Source organism: Entelurus aequoreus, linkage group LG16 (genome assembly GCF_033978785.1).
Source record: "Entelurus aequoreus isolate RoL-2023_Sb linkage group LG16, RoL_Eaeq_v1.1, whole genome shotgun sequence".
Lineage (NCBI taxonomy): Eukaryota > Metazoa > Chordata > Actinopteri > Syngnathiformes > Syngnathidae > Entelurus > Entelurus aequoreus.
The window spans coordinates 11938443-11956207 of record NC_084746.1 but is presented as its reverse complement, the minus strand read 5'-3'; the positions used below and the strand labels follow the sequence as shown (position 1 = coordinate 11956207).

General features: G+C 43.3%; 1 non-coding gene across 1 annotated transcript; it reads left to right on the top strand.

The window, feature by feature from the left end:
• The first annotated feature begins 17398 nt into the window (after positions 1-17398).
• On the top strand, positions 17399-17504 carry LOC133631673 (U6 spliceosomal RNA). Its single transcript, XR_009821579.1, has one exon. It is a non-coding gene; the product is annotated as a U6 spliceosomal RNA (small nuclear RNA).
• The last annotated feature ends 261 nt before the right edge of the window (positions 17505-17765 follow it).

The following is a 17765-nucleotide window of genomic DNA, read 5'->3' as shown; positions in this document are numbered from 1 at the left end:
CGTTGAATATCTGTGTCCAGATCTCCAGTTATAATTTTCTCCACGATGTCTGCCCCAGCCAAGCACTCCTCGAGAGCCCCATAGAAATCACTCTTTGATTAGGGCAGGGGTCGGCAACCCGCGGCTCCGGAGCCGCATGCGGCTCCTTGACCACTCTGATGCGGCTCAGCTACATGCACGCCGACCCCCTCGATTTTCCCAGGAGACTTATGGATGTCAGTGTCTCTCATAGATTACTCCCAGGGAAAAATAATCCTATTAACACTCTAATTACTATATAAAGGGCGTGCCCTAATTGCACTGCAGAAATTGTCCTCTATAGCATTTACTTACAGCGTGTCAGTCCAGCCACATGTTGCATGTTGTTATTACTTGCTCACACAGGAGACAGCAAAGCATACTTACTCATCAGCCACACAGCTTACACTGACGGTAGCCGTATCAAACAACTTCAACATTGTTACGTTACAAATATGCGCCACACTGTGAACCCACACCAAAAAAGAATGAAAAACACATTTCTGGAGAACATCCCACTGTAACACAACATAAACACAACACAACCATTACCCAGAATCCCATGCAGTCCTAACTCTTCCGGTCTACATTATACACCCCGCTACCACCAAATCCCCCCACACATCAACCCCCCCCCCCCCCCCCCCCCTCTTCGTGGTTGGTTGAGCGGAAGAGTTAGGGCTGCATGGGATTCTGGGTATTGGTACCGTCAGTGTAAGATGTGTGGCAGCTGAGTTAGTAGCCTTGCTGTCTCTTACGTGAGCAAGCTAAAGCTGCATTCCACTTGTGGCCGAGCAGGAACACTGCTTGGGCAGACTGTAGAGGGCGCCAAATGCAGGGCCATCACACTCTGATATTCGGGAGTCTCCCGGGAAAAATGAGAGGGTTGGCAAGTGTGACGCAAGCGACATTCATCCAAAACTCGCGGGCTGCACTAACATCAAATTTCCACATTAAAGTGCGTGCCGGTGCGTGTGTCTGAGACCCCTGGTTAACATAGCACAAAGCATGTAAGCTTTGTATGCGGTGTTTTTCATTTTAAATTTTAAAAACATTTTTGTGGCTCCCATTACTTTCTTTAATGTGTGAAACTTGCCAAAATGGCTCTTTGAGTGGTAAAGGTTGCCGACCCCTGGATTAGGGGGTCTGTAAACAGTCCCTATCAGTACCGGCTTAGCGTTTTTAAATTTGATTTCCGCCCTCACAGATTCAAGGTCATTGAGAGGTGGGAGTGTAGCTGCTGACAAAAGCACATTGTATATACATGTTATATAATTTCATAGTTGGTTAGAATAGATAAATACAATGTATAAATATAAGTTCATATTTACATGTAATGTGATTAAAAATGTATTTCCTTTGGTTAATTCATGCAAGTATATGTTAACTTTATTTTTTGTTACAAAACCCATGTAAATTGGAGAGGAACATATTTTTTTGTTCCGGTTTAGTCACATTGTTGGGGGGACAATTAATATGTGACGGAATAAGGGAAGCAGCATGACACAGCAAGCATTTGATGGAAGAGGTTAATAGAGTCTCGGCTTCAAAAGAAACTTTATTCCCTCTGAGTTTGTGAGGCCAATGAGGTATGATTCTTCCTGATAATGTATGTGAAATCAATGTGTTTTCTTTTATTTGATGTCAGACTAATTGTAAGTTCTGTTTTTCTTATTCATTAGTTCTGACGGCATTATTTTGGCATTGTGTTGGCATCGTTGTTACGAGAAGAAGGCGTGGCTGAAATAAATGTCTGTGTGAGAAAAACGAACAACTTGAGCCTTGATTAAATGGTAAATGGGTTGTACTTGTATAGCGCTTTTCTACCTTTTTTAAGGAACTCAAAGCGCTTTGACACTATTTCCACATTCACCCATTCACACACACACATTCACACACTGATGAATGATTAAGACCTCGGAGGGAGTAACAGCGGGTAATGCGGTAATTATCAGATCCCGAAAACAAGATGGCTCAAATGTCCAGGGTGAGTGGAGTGTGTGGATGGTGGAACGGTTAGAATCGGATGAGAAATGTGGGAGTTGTGGAACTTTGAAAATCTCCATTCTTTTCAATGAGAATTTCCTGGAATTTTGGGAACTTCAGGAAAACCTGGACATTTAAAAAATATAGATAATATCACAATTGTCCTAGATGATATGAATGGGTTGGTGTTAGAGAATTGTTTAAATTGGTTAACAAATGTTGATGTAGTAACACTTTGATCCGAGAATTGGTATTTCGGAATTTTGGGGAAACTTGGGAATTTGTACAATAAAAATTAACTGTGGTCCCAAATAAGAGAACGGTTTTGATGGTGGAATGGTTGGAATTGTTTCAAAAATGTGAACTGTGAAAACTTTACAGTAAGAGGTGAAAATAGGGCTTTGGAAAACCTGGCTGGGCCATATGGATCAAAATTTAACAGTATATCCCGATATAGTTTGGCCCACAAACTAACCCATAAAGGGAAATATCCGTTGACGTAACTACAAAACCCAAAACCAGTGAAGTTGGCACGTTGTGTAATTCGTAAATAGAAGTAGAATACAATGATTTGTAAATCCTTTCCAACTTATATTCAATTGAATACACTGCAAAGACAAGATAGTTAAATTTCGAACTGAGAAACCTTTTTTTTTTTGCAAATAATCATTAACTTAGAATTTAATGGCAGCAACACATTGTAAATAAGTTGGCGCAGGGGCATTTTTACCACTACTGTGGTGACTTTGGTAGGTACTACTCTGGACTTCGCGAATACAATAGAGCGATGGATTGCTCCTGGGCCCTTCCAAACTTTGCACAACACTCCCACCAGCGTGTTGGTCAACTCTGGTCCGGTCAAAAGGTAATCGTTCCACAAGACTCCTTCATACTTCACCGAACAATCGAAGACCACTCTTATTTTTCCGGGCTTTTGGGGGTTGTACACCCCATGATATGGAATGTACCAGGTAGGACCCTTGTCCAGTTCTTCAGGAGGCACCTTTTCTGCATCTCTGTGCTCTATTGTTTCATTCATGAACTTTGTGTAGTCTTTGCGATACGGTTTGTCTCTTTCAAATCTTTTCTTCAAACACTTGAGTCGATGTTCTGCACATTTCTTGTTGTTCTGTAAGTTTGGTCTGTCTTGTTTGAACGGCAAAGGTAGTTCACAATGACCATCTTCTTGCATTTTCACTCCCTTTCCATTATTGAAATGAACCGCAAGTCTTCTTGGGAGAAATGAGTCTTCCACTTTCCTTTCGTTGAAATCAGACTCAAGCACTTTAATCACATCCAACGGTGTGATTACTTCTTTGACTTGGGTGCGACCAAAGAGGTGCACTTCCTTTAACAACTGATCAGATGGTGAATTGGGTGTCACTTCTTTGACAACAATCCCGTGGCTGCATCCAATTGCATCTCCATAGTCAACACATGGATCAAGTCCTCCAACTATGGTCCAGCCAAGATCTGTTTTCTGAGCAAAGGGCTAATTGTCTCTTCCTGACACGACTTCTCTGGGTACCAGAGCTTGTGAACAGTTGTAACCTATTAGCAGACCAACATCGCATTCAATTAGAGGGGCGATCTCATCAGCGAGGTGCTCTAAGTGAAGCCATGCTCTTGCTGCATTCGGAGTGGGAATGTGACTTAGATTGGCAGGGATAAACTCTCTTGTATATGTCATGGGAAGAGAGATTCTCTTTGACAAGTAGAAGCCTCTGACTTGTAGACCTGTCAGCTTTTGACTAGGAATGACTGTGTCTTTGGATGACAGTGTGGAGAGCTTTAACTGTACATCTTTCTTGTCTGTGTCCAAAACATCTGCCTTTTCTTGCAGAACAAATGTTGTGTCACTCTTGACTGACTAAAAGAGCGTAAACCAATAGTTCTTTTTCTGGATTACTTGTTGTGGACAACCACACTGGAACAATTGTGGATGTGAGGTCAGTATTGTCACTTTGGATAACACGGTTCGAGATAGCCTCATTTGGTGTTTCTTGACTTGGTTCTTTAGTTCATTTGGTTTCCTTTGACTCACTTGTCCTTTTTGTTTCCCTTTGGCTGTCCATATTATTTCTTGACTCTGTCTCGTTCTTCATGTAAACATGTTGGGTGTCTGTGTCCAGAGTTAAGACAACCGAAACACAATCCCTTGTCTTTTACAAATGTCACTCTTTCAGCGTTCTCCTTCTCCATGAACTTTCGACATGTCAGAATGTTGTGATTTGACCTTTCACAGAATTCACACTTCAGTGTATCGGTTTTCTCTTCCGTACTGTTTGTCAATGTCCTTGCTCCAACATTCCGAGTCATTGGAGTTTTCGCTCTCTCTTTATCTGAGTCATTTGCCTTGAGAGCACTTAGAGACGTCACTGGGTTGCACGCGATCCTGGCTTCCCTTTCTACAAAGTTGACAAAATGGCTGAATGTAGGAAATTAACCACACTGTTCTTCAATCTCAACTACTTTACGATTCCATCTTGCCGTAAGCCAATCAGGAAGCTTGCTGAGCATTCTCTGGTTCTCATAGCAGTCATTTAGAATTTGAAGACTATCTGTAGCATTGCCACTTCGCAACCTTTGAGAAAGTCTGAGAACTCTCTTAGTTCCACATTATCCTTGGTTCCAATTCTTGGCCAGGCTGAGAGCTTGTCTCTGAAACCTTTGGCAATTACAAATGGACCACCATATCTTTCTTCCAGAGTGTTTCAAGCTGTACAGTATGCCATTTCTGTTCCGAGCAGAAAGTAGCTTTCAACTGCCTTTTTTCGCAGGACCGCCAACATACTTTCGGAGGTAGTAGATCTTTTCAGTCACTGGGATGTTCTTTCTTTCAATCAGTAATTGAAAAGACATTTTCCAGTCCTTGTACTTAATGGGATCTCCATTGAAAACTGCGGGCTCTGGAACCGGTAGACGGCTAATGTTGATGGACTCTGCCAAGGCCTTAGCCAGTGCTGTTATGCCATCTTCTGGTGTTTCATTGCCAGTAGGTTGCCCTCTTGTGGTGTCTTTTGGTATGAATGGTTGTGCATATGGATTGCAACCTGAAGATTCCTTTTTCACTTCAGACTGTCTTGGATGGTAGTTTTCTTGGTGTGCTCCTTCCATGCAGAAGATCTGACAATTCCTCATCCGAGTTGCCTTCTTGTTCATACACTTCCAGTCGCGCTTTTGCAGCATTCATTTGCTTTACCGTTTCCAAGCGTTCAAGCTCCCTCTTCTTTCGTTCCATTTCTTTCTCAAGCATTTCAAGTTTACTTTGTCCACGTTCCATTTCTTCTAAGACCAACAAGAGTGGCTTCAGCTGCAGCTACTTCTGCTGCTGCGTCTTGCCTTTTTGCAGACGGCTGACTTGAACGTCGACTACTTGAGTTTTGGGATCTTTGCGAGACTGCTAAAATAAACGCTGAGCCAGTTTCACTCCAGTGAAATGACCTCTTGTCTTGATCTCGCTCATCTTCTTCTGCTGCAAGATGTTCTTGTGCTTGTTGGAAAACCTTCTGAGAAACAGCATCACATGTGTCAACTCTGCGGCGAGTGTTTCCATCAGGAGTTTCATGATTACGTAGTTCTTCATACGCTTGCATGACTTCACCAGAAGTTTCTTGTATCCGAGCAATGTGATCGTGCAAGCTTGCTATGTCAGATGCGTCAAGTGCTCTTTTTGCTTGTTTGGCAGTAGATTTCCATTTTTCATAACTGGCGTTGAATCGAGCTTGAAGCTTGCTCACCATTTCCTCATGAAACGCTTGGCCTTTCTCAGTGAGCTTTCTGGGTCTTGTACTTTTCCTTAAGCCCTCTTCTTTCACTGCTTGACTTGTGCTCGGCTCATGGGGATTTGGGGTCGCAACTTCTACAGGATCTTCTTGCAGCAACACCACAGTGTGTCGAGTGTCAGCTTGGCCTTTCTCATTGAGCTTTCTGGGTCTTGTACTTTTCCTTAAGCCCTCTTCTTTCACTGCTTGACTTGTGCTCGGCTCATGGGGATTTGGGGTCGCAACTTCTACAGGATCTTCTTGCAGCAACACCACAGTGTGTCGAGTGTCAGCGTGTTCTTGGTCAGACATGTTGCTAGGCTATTGATTTTGTGTTTTAGCTGAATTTGGTTTGAAAATTAGCTAACTTAAAAGTTTGGATGAAAATGTTTTAACTGTAGTTGAATACAAATTTAAATGTAGGCCCACTGTCAACTTAGATATGTTTAAGTTTGCTTTTTCTTTCAAAAATAAAGTTTGTGTATTATGACACTATTTTTAGTTCAAGTTTATCTTCTTGCACTTGTTATAAAACACACATAAATTTCAATGTCAAAATGTGTTCTAAATGTGCCTTTTAAATACTTTGATGTGCTCTTTTAAATTGTCAAAACAAAACAAGCAATTAATTTAAGATAAGCTTTGCAATGATAATCACCTTGTATCATACAAGCACTTTCTTAACTTAAATAATTACTTCACACCACAGCAGGATATCCCTTTTAGCATTTAGAAAGTCCCTTTCAAGTTAGCAGGTTAAACCAACATTCACATTTACCGTATTTTTCGGATTATAAATCGCAGTTTTTTTCATACTCCAGAGCGACTAATGTGTGAAATTATTAACACATTACCGTAAAATATCAAATAATATTATTTATCTAATTCACGGAAGAGACGAAGCAAATGTCAGCAATCGTCACACACACGTCAGCGGTCGTCACACGTACGTCAACCAATAGAAATTATGCGGGGGCGGGTCATGGCACAAGTTCTTTGTGGTCATGATGGCGGTGTATTGTGAAAAAAAAGATGCTACATGCTACTATGTCCGTACCTAGGAAAATGGATCATTTCAACATTGGCGGTAACTTATAAAAACTGAGAAGGGCTGAACAAAAATGGCACCGAAAAGGAAATCATATACTGCAGATTACAAGCTGGACGTAGTGAAATATGCAGCAGAGAACGGCGATCGAGCAGCAGAAAGAAAGGACATACCAGAGGCAACACCGGGGAGGAAGATTTAATCGGATTTAGCGATCGGGAGTGACTGATTGTTTGGTAAACGTATAGCATGTTCTATATGTTATAGTTATTTGAATGACTCTTACCATAATATGTTACGTTAACATACCAGGCACGTTCTCAGTTGGTTATTTGTGTGTCATATGGCGTACACTTATTCAGCCTGTAATATTCTTTATTTATTTTGAATTGCCTTTCAAATGTCTATTCTTGGTATTGGATTTTATCAAATAAATTTCCCCCAAAAATGCGATTTATACTCCAGTGCGACGTATATGTTTTTTTCCTTCTTTATTGTGCATTTTCGGCCTGTGCGACGAATACTCCGGAGAGACTTATAGTCCGAAAAATGCGGTAACTTGTTTTAAACGTGTTACTTGGTGTTGAGTTAACCACGCTGCACCGTTGGACACTGATTGCTTCTGGAATGTCCGTGCATGCGGCTTCTTTCCTTTGAAGATTGAGAGCGATGTCACTCATCAAATAGCTGCTCGTTAACGGCTCCGCTGCTGCGACAGGCTCCTGTCAGTCTCTCCTTCTCTTCATCGCGATGTAGGCTGAGTTCTGACTGTTACTCCCTCAGAGGTCTTAATCAAGGCTCAAGTTGTTCGTTTTTCTCACACAGACATTTATTTCAGCCACGCCTTCTTCTCGTAACAACGATGCCAACACAATGCCAAAATAATGCCGTCAGAACTAATGAATAAGAAACACAGAACTTTTTATTAGTCTGACATCAAATAAAAGAAAACACATTGATTTCACATACATTATCAGGAAGAATCATACCTCATTGGCCTCACAAACTCCGGGAGAATAAAGTTTCTTTTGAAGCCGAGGCTCTATTAACCTCTTCCATCAAATGCATGCTGTCTCATGCTGCTTCCCTTATTCCGTCACATATTAATTGTCCCACCAACAATGTGACCAAGCCGGAACAAAAAAATATGTTCCTCTCCAATTTACATGGGTTTTGTAACAAAAAATAAAGTTACCATATACTTGCATGAATTAACCAAAAGAAATACATTTTTAATCACATTATATGTAAAATATGAACTTATATTTATAAATTGTATTTATCTATTCTAACAAACTATGAAATTATATAACATATATATATATATATATATATATATATATATATATATATATATATATATATATATATACAATGTGCTTAAGTCAGCAGCTACACCCGGAATTAACAGGAATTTACCCCCACTGAAAATTAATGGGCAATATACCTTTACCTACACCACATTTCTTAACAGATTTGAACGCTACCAAAGACGAAATGCTCCTGGTGCTTGTTACTCAACTGCTAGCATACTACCGTTAGCATGCTATCTTTTGCAGCTATTTTTTACACTTTTTTGGCTAATTTCGCAGCCATATATCTTATAGCTTCATAACTTGATATGTGATACATGTTATCTAATATTAGCATGCTAGCATCATAACATTAGCATGCTAACTTTTTTTTAGATAACTTTGCAACTGTGTTCCCCAGAGTCATACAACTTCATAGTTGCCACATGCCAACTGTTAGTATGCTACGGTTAGCATGCTGACATTAGCATGCGCACATTTTCCCACATGCCAACTGTTAGTATGCTACGGTTAGCATGCTGACATTAGCATGCACACATTTTCATCTAATTTAACACTTTTTCCGGTAATTACACAGCCATACATTTTAGTCATATAACTTGGTATGACACATGTTAACTGTTAGCATGCTAACTTTTCCAGCAAATTTTGCAACCGCTTACCCCAGAGTAATATAACTTCATAGTTGCCACATGCCAACTATTAGTATGCTATTGTTAGCATGCTCACTTTTTCTGCTAATTCCACAGCCGTACACTTTAGAGTCATATAAATTGGTATGACACATGTTGACTGTTAGCATTTACATGCTAACTTTTTCAGCTAATTTTGCAACAGTTTACCCCAGAGTCGTACAACTCTACATAAGTTAGCTGTTCATGCTAACTTTTTTTGTTTTGCTATTTTTGCAAAATATGGATGCAAATATTCTTGACGTCAGACTGCTGCCATTGTTGGTGCCGTGAGGGGGAGGGAACCTTTCGCACCAATGCTAGCAGTCTGACGTCCAAGGCCTTTGGATATACTACCCATCGGCCCTTACTGGGACTGACTCAGACTGCATTTGAAGTTTATTTTTAGCGCTATCATTACATACACACATTAGACCATAATCATCCGTAAATGTTGACAAGTAGTATCATATTGACTTAAATTTGGCTTGTTTTCTGCCACCATGTCTGTGCAAAAGGTAGCAGGACGTAGCCTACTGATACCAAATCATTTCCTACACTTACTTCGGTAACGCATATACTAAAATTGGAACGATACGGTGAAGATTAGCATGCCCCAAGCGTTCCTTATTTTTATTTTAATAAGACATTTTTCCTAAGCCTAACCATGCAAGTATTGCAAAGTACTATATGCTTCATCTTACATCATTCTTACTGCACACATTGTCCCAGATGTGTTCTCTCAAAATATCCCAGCTTTGTTCTCTCAGATTATTCTTCAAAGATTTGATACTTTTCTCTGTGCTTCATTCGCCTCTTGCAGGACCTTAATTTCGCGACTCACTGCTGTGCTGCACGCGCGCGCACACACGCAAAAAAACAGAACACACACATCAGAATCAGGTTAATTTGGCCGAGTATACTTGCATATACAAGGAATTTGTCTTTGGCAGTTGTTAGCTCTCTACACAAAGAACAAATAGACACGTATACATTCACAGAGCAAGCAAGTACTCTAGGTGCATACTTTACAGCAATACATATACTAGTCACCTATCAGCATTATATACAAGTAAGACAAAACAAGATTTTGTGCAAAGTACAAATATATGCATAAGAAAGGTATATAGTTACAACACATGTAGAGAAAGAGTAGTGCAGTGCAAAAACAGCCAGGTGCATGGTCTGTAATGTGCAATAAGTCTGTAATATGCAGGATGCATGAGTGATAAAGTCAGTAGTGCCAGTAAAGTCTGGCTGTGCTTGGGAACAGATCAGATTGTGCTGTCCACATTATCTACTGTTCAGAAGTGGGAAAGAAGCTGTTCTTGTGTATATTCGTTTTCAGGAAAGTCACAGCCTCACCATCCCCCTTCACCCTGATTTGACTCTCCCACCCCCGTCTCCATTGTGGACTTCATCCGTTTCTTGGGCACCACCATCACCCAGGACCTCAAGTGGGAGCCGACCATCAGCTCCCTCATCAAGAAGGCCCAGCAGAGGATGCAGCTGAAGAAACTTAAGGTGCCGACCGAGATGCTGGTGCAGTTCTACTCAGCCATCATCGAGTCCATCCTCACATCCTCCATGACCGTGTGGTTCCCCGGCGCCACAGTCCGGGACAAGCATCGACTGCAGCGCATCGTACGTGCTGCTGAGAAGGTTATTGGCTGCAAACTCCCATCCCTCCAGGACCTGTTCTCCTCCAGGACCAGGAGGCATGTGGGTCGGATCACAACTGACTCTTCTCACCCTGGACACAAACTATTCCCCACTCTCCTCTCAGGCAGGAGACTACGGTCCATCCAGACCCACACCTCCCGCCACCTGAACAGTTTTTTCTCCTCGGCCATCAGGCACATGAACAATAACCAGATCTGATAGCTCAGTTACAGCTCATGTTATTCTATTTTGTGTTATATGTGTTTTATGTTGCACGATTGCACCAAGTAAAATTCCTAGTTTGTGAACCCGTTCTCAAACAATGGCAATAAAAACTATTCTGATTCTGAAACACTTCAAAAATTGGTCTCCTCAGTTCCCAGAGTGAAAGAAAAAGGCCATGTAACAGTGGTAAAAATGCCCCTGCGCCAACTTATTTGCAGTGTATTGCTGCCATTAAATTCTAAGTTAATGATTATTTGAAAAAAAAAATTGTTTCTCAGTTCGAACATTAACTATCTTGTCTTTGCAGTGTATTCAATTGAATACCTGTATAAGTTGGAAAGGATTTGCAAATCATTGTATTCTGTTTTTATTTACAAATTACACAACGTGCCAACTTCTAACATCAAGCAGCTTGCTGTGAGTGTGTGAGTGTCTTCAATTCAATACATCGGCGCAGGGAACCGTGTATGACTTTGTTTGGAGAACAAAAGGAATCCTAAGTTAAAATGGCTGCCATCCCCATCAAACTTTCTTCCCCCCCCCCTACTCATTTGTTGTTTACATTTAACATTCTTTTACTACTAGTACTACTACTGTTGTTGCTACTGCTACTACAAGTGCTACTACTACTACTACTAGTACTACATATACTAAAAATACTACTAGTACTACTACTACTGTTGTTGCATGTGATTCTTCTGCCACTGGGAATATTTGTATATCATTGTTTACATGTAAACTACTAGTACAACCATACATTTACAATACATATAATTGACAAGCATAGACAAAAACACATCAAATGCTGTTCCCCCCATGTAAGCCATAAATATTTAACTAGATAGAATAACAACTGTTATAACAATAATAACAATTAAATTGTTTATGAACATGCATGTAACTTTATGCTTTGTTTTGGCAGACAACACAACATGGATTTTCGGCCATTGTTTGTGTGTCATGGCTTCGGCGGTGACCTAACCCCAGAGCATACGGCGGAGGCAGCCAAGGTGGCGAAAAAAGCCGATAAGTCGTCAGTGGCCTGCGCAGTGCAGAAAGGCGAGGAGGTGAAAGAGGAAGCCCGGGCACGCATCCGCCAGTCTGGAGGAGACCCTGGATGCGCCAAGCTGGTGCTCAGTGAGAGCAAGCTCCAGTTTGGGCAGTACCGTGGTCAAACCTTCAAGTGGTTGCTGGGAATGACGTGGGGTACGCCTGTAGCATCGTGGTGTTGCACCAGAAGGAGCGTGACAGCGGGGACACGTCCCGGTCACCCCTCGCGGTCATCAAAACCGCACTGGCTTCATACGCGCTACTGTTCCCTGCGCTCTCAGGCCGTGCTCATGGGGGAGACACCGTTCAGGGAGCTGGATGGCAGAGCAGTGGGTTTTGGGGCTCATGCCAAAAGTACATACTCTGCACTGTATGAATCCCCCAACGGCAACGATCAATCGTAAGTTTAATTTGATTGATAGTGGAATACTTTCCATTGCACAAGTAACATATGTGTTGTGTCTATGCAGCTACTTGCAATGGCTACGAGGCAAGCAGACCAAACCGGGTTCCACGATGCGCGCCTTCCAGCGTTACGTGTTGAAGCGTGACAAGGATACGCAAACGCAGACCGTGCCCCGACATGATGCCCCAGGTAAATGCAAATGCTCTCCCCAGGACGGCCCACTCGGGTCGCTCGTTCACACCCAACGCCCACCATGTCGGCCACATTTGTTTACTTGACTTTGTTTACAGGTGAAGAGGAGCCCACTGATGCAATGCTCCTTGAAGCGGCCATGGAGGTGGAATCTCAGCGAGAGTTTTCATCAAAATATGCACTCATCTGAACTGAATTGAGCTGACTGAAATGTGCCGACAGCTTCTACCTCGCAGACGACGAGGAAGCTGCCGGAAGCAGACCCTTCCCGCCTTACAGCTCCTATCGCCGGAGACGGTGCTGCGTCGCCCCTGACTTCAGGCGCGGAGGTATGAGCGCATTGCGCGGTTATTCCAGCCAACGTGTTTATTATTGTCCCCTTTGTCACACCTGCTGCCCAAATCCTGGCGACGGACGCTGCCGGAAGACCAGCACGACTGGGTGGGCCGTGCGCTTTTTGTCCGAGGTCCCACGGGGAAAGCGGTTCTCAAGTCTGGGCTGCAGCTATGGTGGCATTCTCCTCAGCTGTTGCCGTATTACACACAGCCCCCTGCCTCGTCCGCTGTGTTTTTCCACTCGCGCTTTTTCCTGTGGTGCCCGTACAAGCTTTGGGGCTGCAAGCTCGAGTGCCCAAAATGCAAACACAAGCTGACGGTTTGCGGACTGTACAAGACCCTGAGATAGGTCTTGGACCTCAGTAACTGGTACTACATGGCCACACAGTACCTGGAGTGCCACGCGTGCCACAAGAAATATGCCGCGTGGGCCAGCAACATCGTCGGGCAGCTGAGCACGGCAAAACAGGCGGGGTTCCCGGCGATCCTCACCTACAAGTGAGTCATTTAAAGACCCAAGGATGTGTGGTGCATTTGTCTGGAATCCGCGTGACCTGACCGTATGTTCCTCTCCCTCTTTAACGGGTTATCTTGTGACAAGAAGGTGAGATGGCAGATGCAGGCTCGCACGCTGGGCAACAGTGCCACTCGGCTTTGCTCCCACCTGGTAGCGGAGCACTCGCGAGAGTGGCACACTCGGGACCTCGAGTACCTGGAGGTGATGGCTCGCTTTCGCTCCGTCGGCTCCTTCCCGCTGCCGAGGTCCTGTATCCCGCCCATGCGCCCGCTACCGAGCGTTTCCTGGCTGCTGTCGGTGTACGTGAGGGAGGTTCTTCCTCACATGGAGCACACGAAGGCCAGGATTACGTCTACATTCGTAAGTATCCTGAAAATGGACTCCACCAAGAAGGTATGTCCGAGAAATGGCACCGACTAGGATCAGATTAAATACCTTTTGTTTTTCCTAGATGACCAAAAAGCTGGCAGGTGAAGCCGCGGGAACGGCTGCCTGGGTCACCAACGTCGGCAACGAGCTGGGCCTGTGCATTACAACGGTGCTGCTTTTGTTTTGAAAAGCGTTATTTGTATTACTTCTGTGTGGACGTATGCACGTGCGTGACTGAGTAAATGTGAACAGCTGCAATCACAAATTACAAAATAAAGTTGAAAAAACATCTATGTCGTGCGCGCAATACAACTGTGCTGCTTTTATTTTGAAAAGTGTTTTTTATGGGCGTATGTCCGTGTGTAACCTGTGAGTGAAGGTGCACAGCGACAAGTGATGCACGGTTTACACCGAAACGCTTAAAAGAGAAAGGTTGATGACGAATGCCGTGTTATCAACAAGACATGGACTGCCAAGCAACGTTCCCTCTAAGGTGCGCGCCTGCGCAATTGCGCACTGCTCAAGCGTCCTCTGCGCACAGCAAATATATGCCGCGCTCCAAATCAAATCCCATCTGAATTCTAAACAAAATAAACACATTTATTCTGTGTAATTTTGCAATGCAACTCTGAGTGACAGTGACAACAAGCGGCCCTAACGGTGTTCATCAACACCGTTAAATTGAACACCGTTCAATTATTGGAACGTCTATCGAGATGCTTCGAGGCCAGGAATTATATCGATCACTTTATTGAGCAAAACTGTTTATATTCGGCCATAACCACACCAAAAACATGAGTAAAACACTTCTATCTCGAAAAACTAGTCATTTTCTGCCGTACAAACCAGGCCAAAACCAAATTGTCATCTGTCACCGACACGCATACCACTAAACCACTGGTGCATTTATGGCCACACAAAAAGTCGGACAACTCAAACACCACACAAAGTTACACTATGACTCCTCAGTCATACGTGTGCTTATTTACTTGAAATATTGTCGATGTGGCCCTCCAGCAGTGCTCGGGTTGCTCATGCGGCCTCCGGTAAAAATTAATTGCCCACCCCTGGCCTAAAGTGAGGTTTTGATTGTGCTGTGCGGTAGTCTTCAAACGGTGGCCTGGCATAACGTGTGTCTGTGTCATTAGGTGGCGGCTACGTTCGGCGAGTGGGACCGGCTGGTGGTGCGCCTGGACGCGTGGCACCTCATGCGCCGCTTTGCCAGGGGCGTTTCCACAGAGGCCCACACGCTGTACGGCAAATTCATGAATAGACTCTCGTTTGCCATGTTTCAGTGGGACATGAGGCGTCTGCGTGAGGCTAAGCAAGCGGAGCATGGCGGGAATGCCCACATCGAGCTGTCGAGCAAGGAGCTGCACCGTCACACCAGAGGAGCGGAGGAGACCACGCGTCTTTCCAGGAGGTGCTGGATCATCTGTGGGATGCCAAAAACACCTTGGGCGTCAAGCTGTTTGACCAAGACAGGATGAAGGAGATCTGGAGCACTCAGCGACACCACTTGGGCTGCATCCAGGACCCGCCTGGCGTGTACAAGGACTTCCACAGTGACCAAAGAAGGAGTGGCTCTTCCCGTCGTCCGCTGTGCACGGGGCTCCACTTCTCTGGAGAGCTTCCATCTGCACCTGTGCCGTTTTATTCCAGGTAAAGTCTAGGTAACTGTATCGATCGGGGCCACTTTCGCGGTCGTGCGTGTGTAACACATTTCCTCTGTACGATGCCGCAGGTACGTCGGCCAACGCCCTCCACTTCCAGGTTTACCTCCTGGAGGGTCTGTGTAGGTGGAACGAGGACCGAGGAAGAGCGGCGGTCAAAGTGACCGATGCTGTCACGGTGCAGTGTTACGACGCCAGCCTGCAAGACGCGCTCGCGCAGCTGACAAAAGAGCTCATGGGTCTAACACTGGTTGACAATTACACCCCGGCAAGCAAGTACACAGGTAACGTGGGCGGGGAGGCAGAAGCTTTGCTGCTGCTGCTGCTGCTGCGGCGGCCATGAAAATCCATCCCGGTCTCATTTGATGTCTAATTGTGTTCAGGAGAGCTTATCGGCATCCAGTACCTGTATGCCCAGACTGGCGCCGTGCTGCAGTCCCACGCCGAGGATGATCCGGATCGGCCCGACCCAGCTGACCTGAACGAAGACCAACTCGAGGATGATGAGGGTTACGATGACGCGCCAGTGGGAATCGAGCAGTATCCAGGTGACGCGATTCCTTCGTGACTTGGCCTCCCGACGATGTAGTTACGTCAACGGATATTTCCCTTTATGGGTTAGTTTGTGGGCCAAACTATATCGGGATATAAGTTTTGATCCATATGGCCCAGCCAGGTTTTCCAAAGCCCTATTTTCACCTCTTATTGTAAAGTTTTCACAGTTCACATTTTTGAAACAATTCCAACCATTCCACCATCAAAACCGTTCTCTTATTTGGGACAACAACAGTTAATTTTTATTGTACAAATTCCCAAGTTTCCCCAAAATTCCGAAATATCAATTCTCAGATCAAAGTGTTACTACATCAACATTTGTCAACCACTTTAAACAATTCTCTAAACAATTCTCTAACACCAACCCATTCATATCATCTAGGACAATTGTGATAGTATCTATATTTTTTAAATGTCCAGGTTTTCCTGAAGTTCCCAAAATTCCAGGAAATTCTCATTGAAAAGAATGGAGATTTTCAAAGTTCCACAACTCCCACATTTCTCATCCGATTCTAACCGTTCCACCATCCACACACTCCACTCACCCTGGACATTTGAGCCATCTTGTTTCCGGGATCTGATCATTCCTGCATTACCCGGAATTAACTGGAATTTACCCCCACTGAAAATTTATGGGCAATATACCTTTACCTAGACCACATTTCTTAACAGATTTGAACGCTACCAAAGACGAAATGCTCCTGGTGCTTGTTACTCAACTGCTAGCACACTACCGTTAGCATGCTATCTATTATTAGAATGCTAGCATCTTAACATTAGCATGCTAACTTTTTTTTAGATAATTTTGCAACCGTGTTCCCCAGAGTCATACAACTTCATAGTTGCCACATGCCATCTGTTTTATACATTTTAAATACATTTTCTATTTTTCTACTTTCTCATTTTATATTTGTCTAGCTAGTGGCAACAAACAGGGAAAATTAAGCAAATTCTGACTTCTTAAGGCTGACAGTATTGGAGGTGTTAGAAATTACATATGTTGATCTAAGTTGGTGACAACTGGAAAGTAAGTAATACATATAAAGTTTGAATCCTGACTGCACTACATTGAGAAAACGTGCTGTTTTTAGTTTTTGCAAGTAGTATTTTTTTAATATTTAGCAAGGTCGACCATACACTTAAATAACAAAAAACATCAAGGTAATGATAATATTTGGCTTCTGTAATGGCGTATTGGTAAGGACTTGTGAAGAAAGCCATGTGATCAAGAGGCATGAGCGTTCTCCACGAGAACAAGTCTGCTGGAGGAGGAGTATGTTCTGATGGGGGAGGAGTATGCAAATATTCTTGACGTCAGACTGCTGCCATTGTTGGTGCCGTGAGGGGGAGGGAACCTTTCGCACCAATGCTAGCAGTCTGACGTCAATGTCCTTTGGATATACTACCCATCGGCCCTTACTGGGACAGACTCAGACTGCATTTGAAGTTTATTTTTAGCGCTATCATTACATACATACATTAGATCATAATCATCCGTAAATGTTGACATGTAGTATCATGTTGACTTCAATTTGGCTTGTTTTCTGCCACCATGTCTGTGCAAAACGTAGTGGGACGTAGCCTACTTATACCAAATTGTTTCCTAGACCCATTGCGCTACTTCGGTAACGCATATACTAAAATTGGAACGATACAGAGAAGATTAGCATGGCCCCTGCGCAAGGATGACACGCAAATTCGTGAAGCGTTCCTCATTTTTATTTTAATAATAAATATTTTTCCTAACCCTAAGCATGCAAGTATTGAAAAGTACCATATGCTTCATCTACATCAGGCCTGGCCAACCCACGGCTCTTTGGCTGGTTTCATGCGGCTCTTAACTCTATTAGACAAAAAAAAAAAATTAAAAAAAAAAAAAATTAAATTAAAAAAAAAAAAAAAATTTCATTAAAAAAATTTCAATTTTTTTTTTTTTTTTTAAATAAAAAAAAAAAATCCCCCCCAAAAAATCATTAGTGCC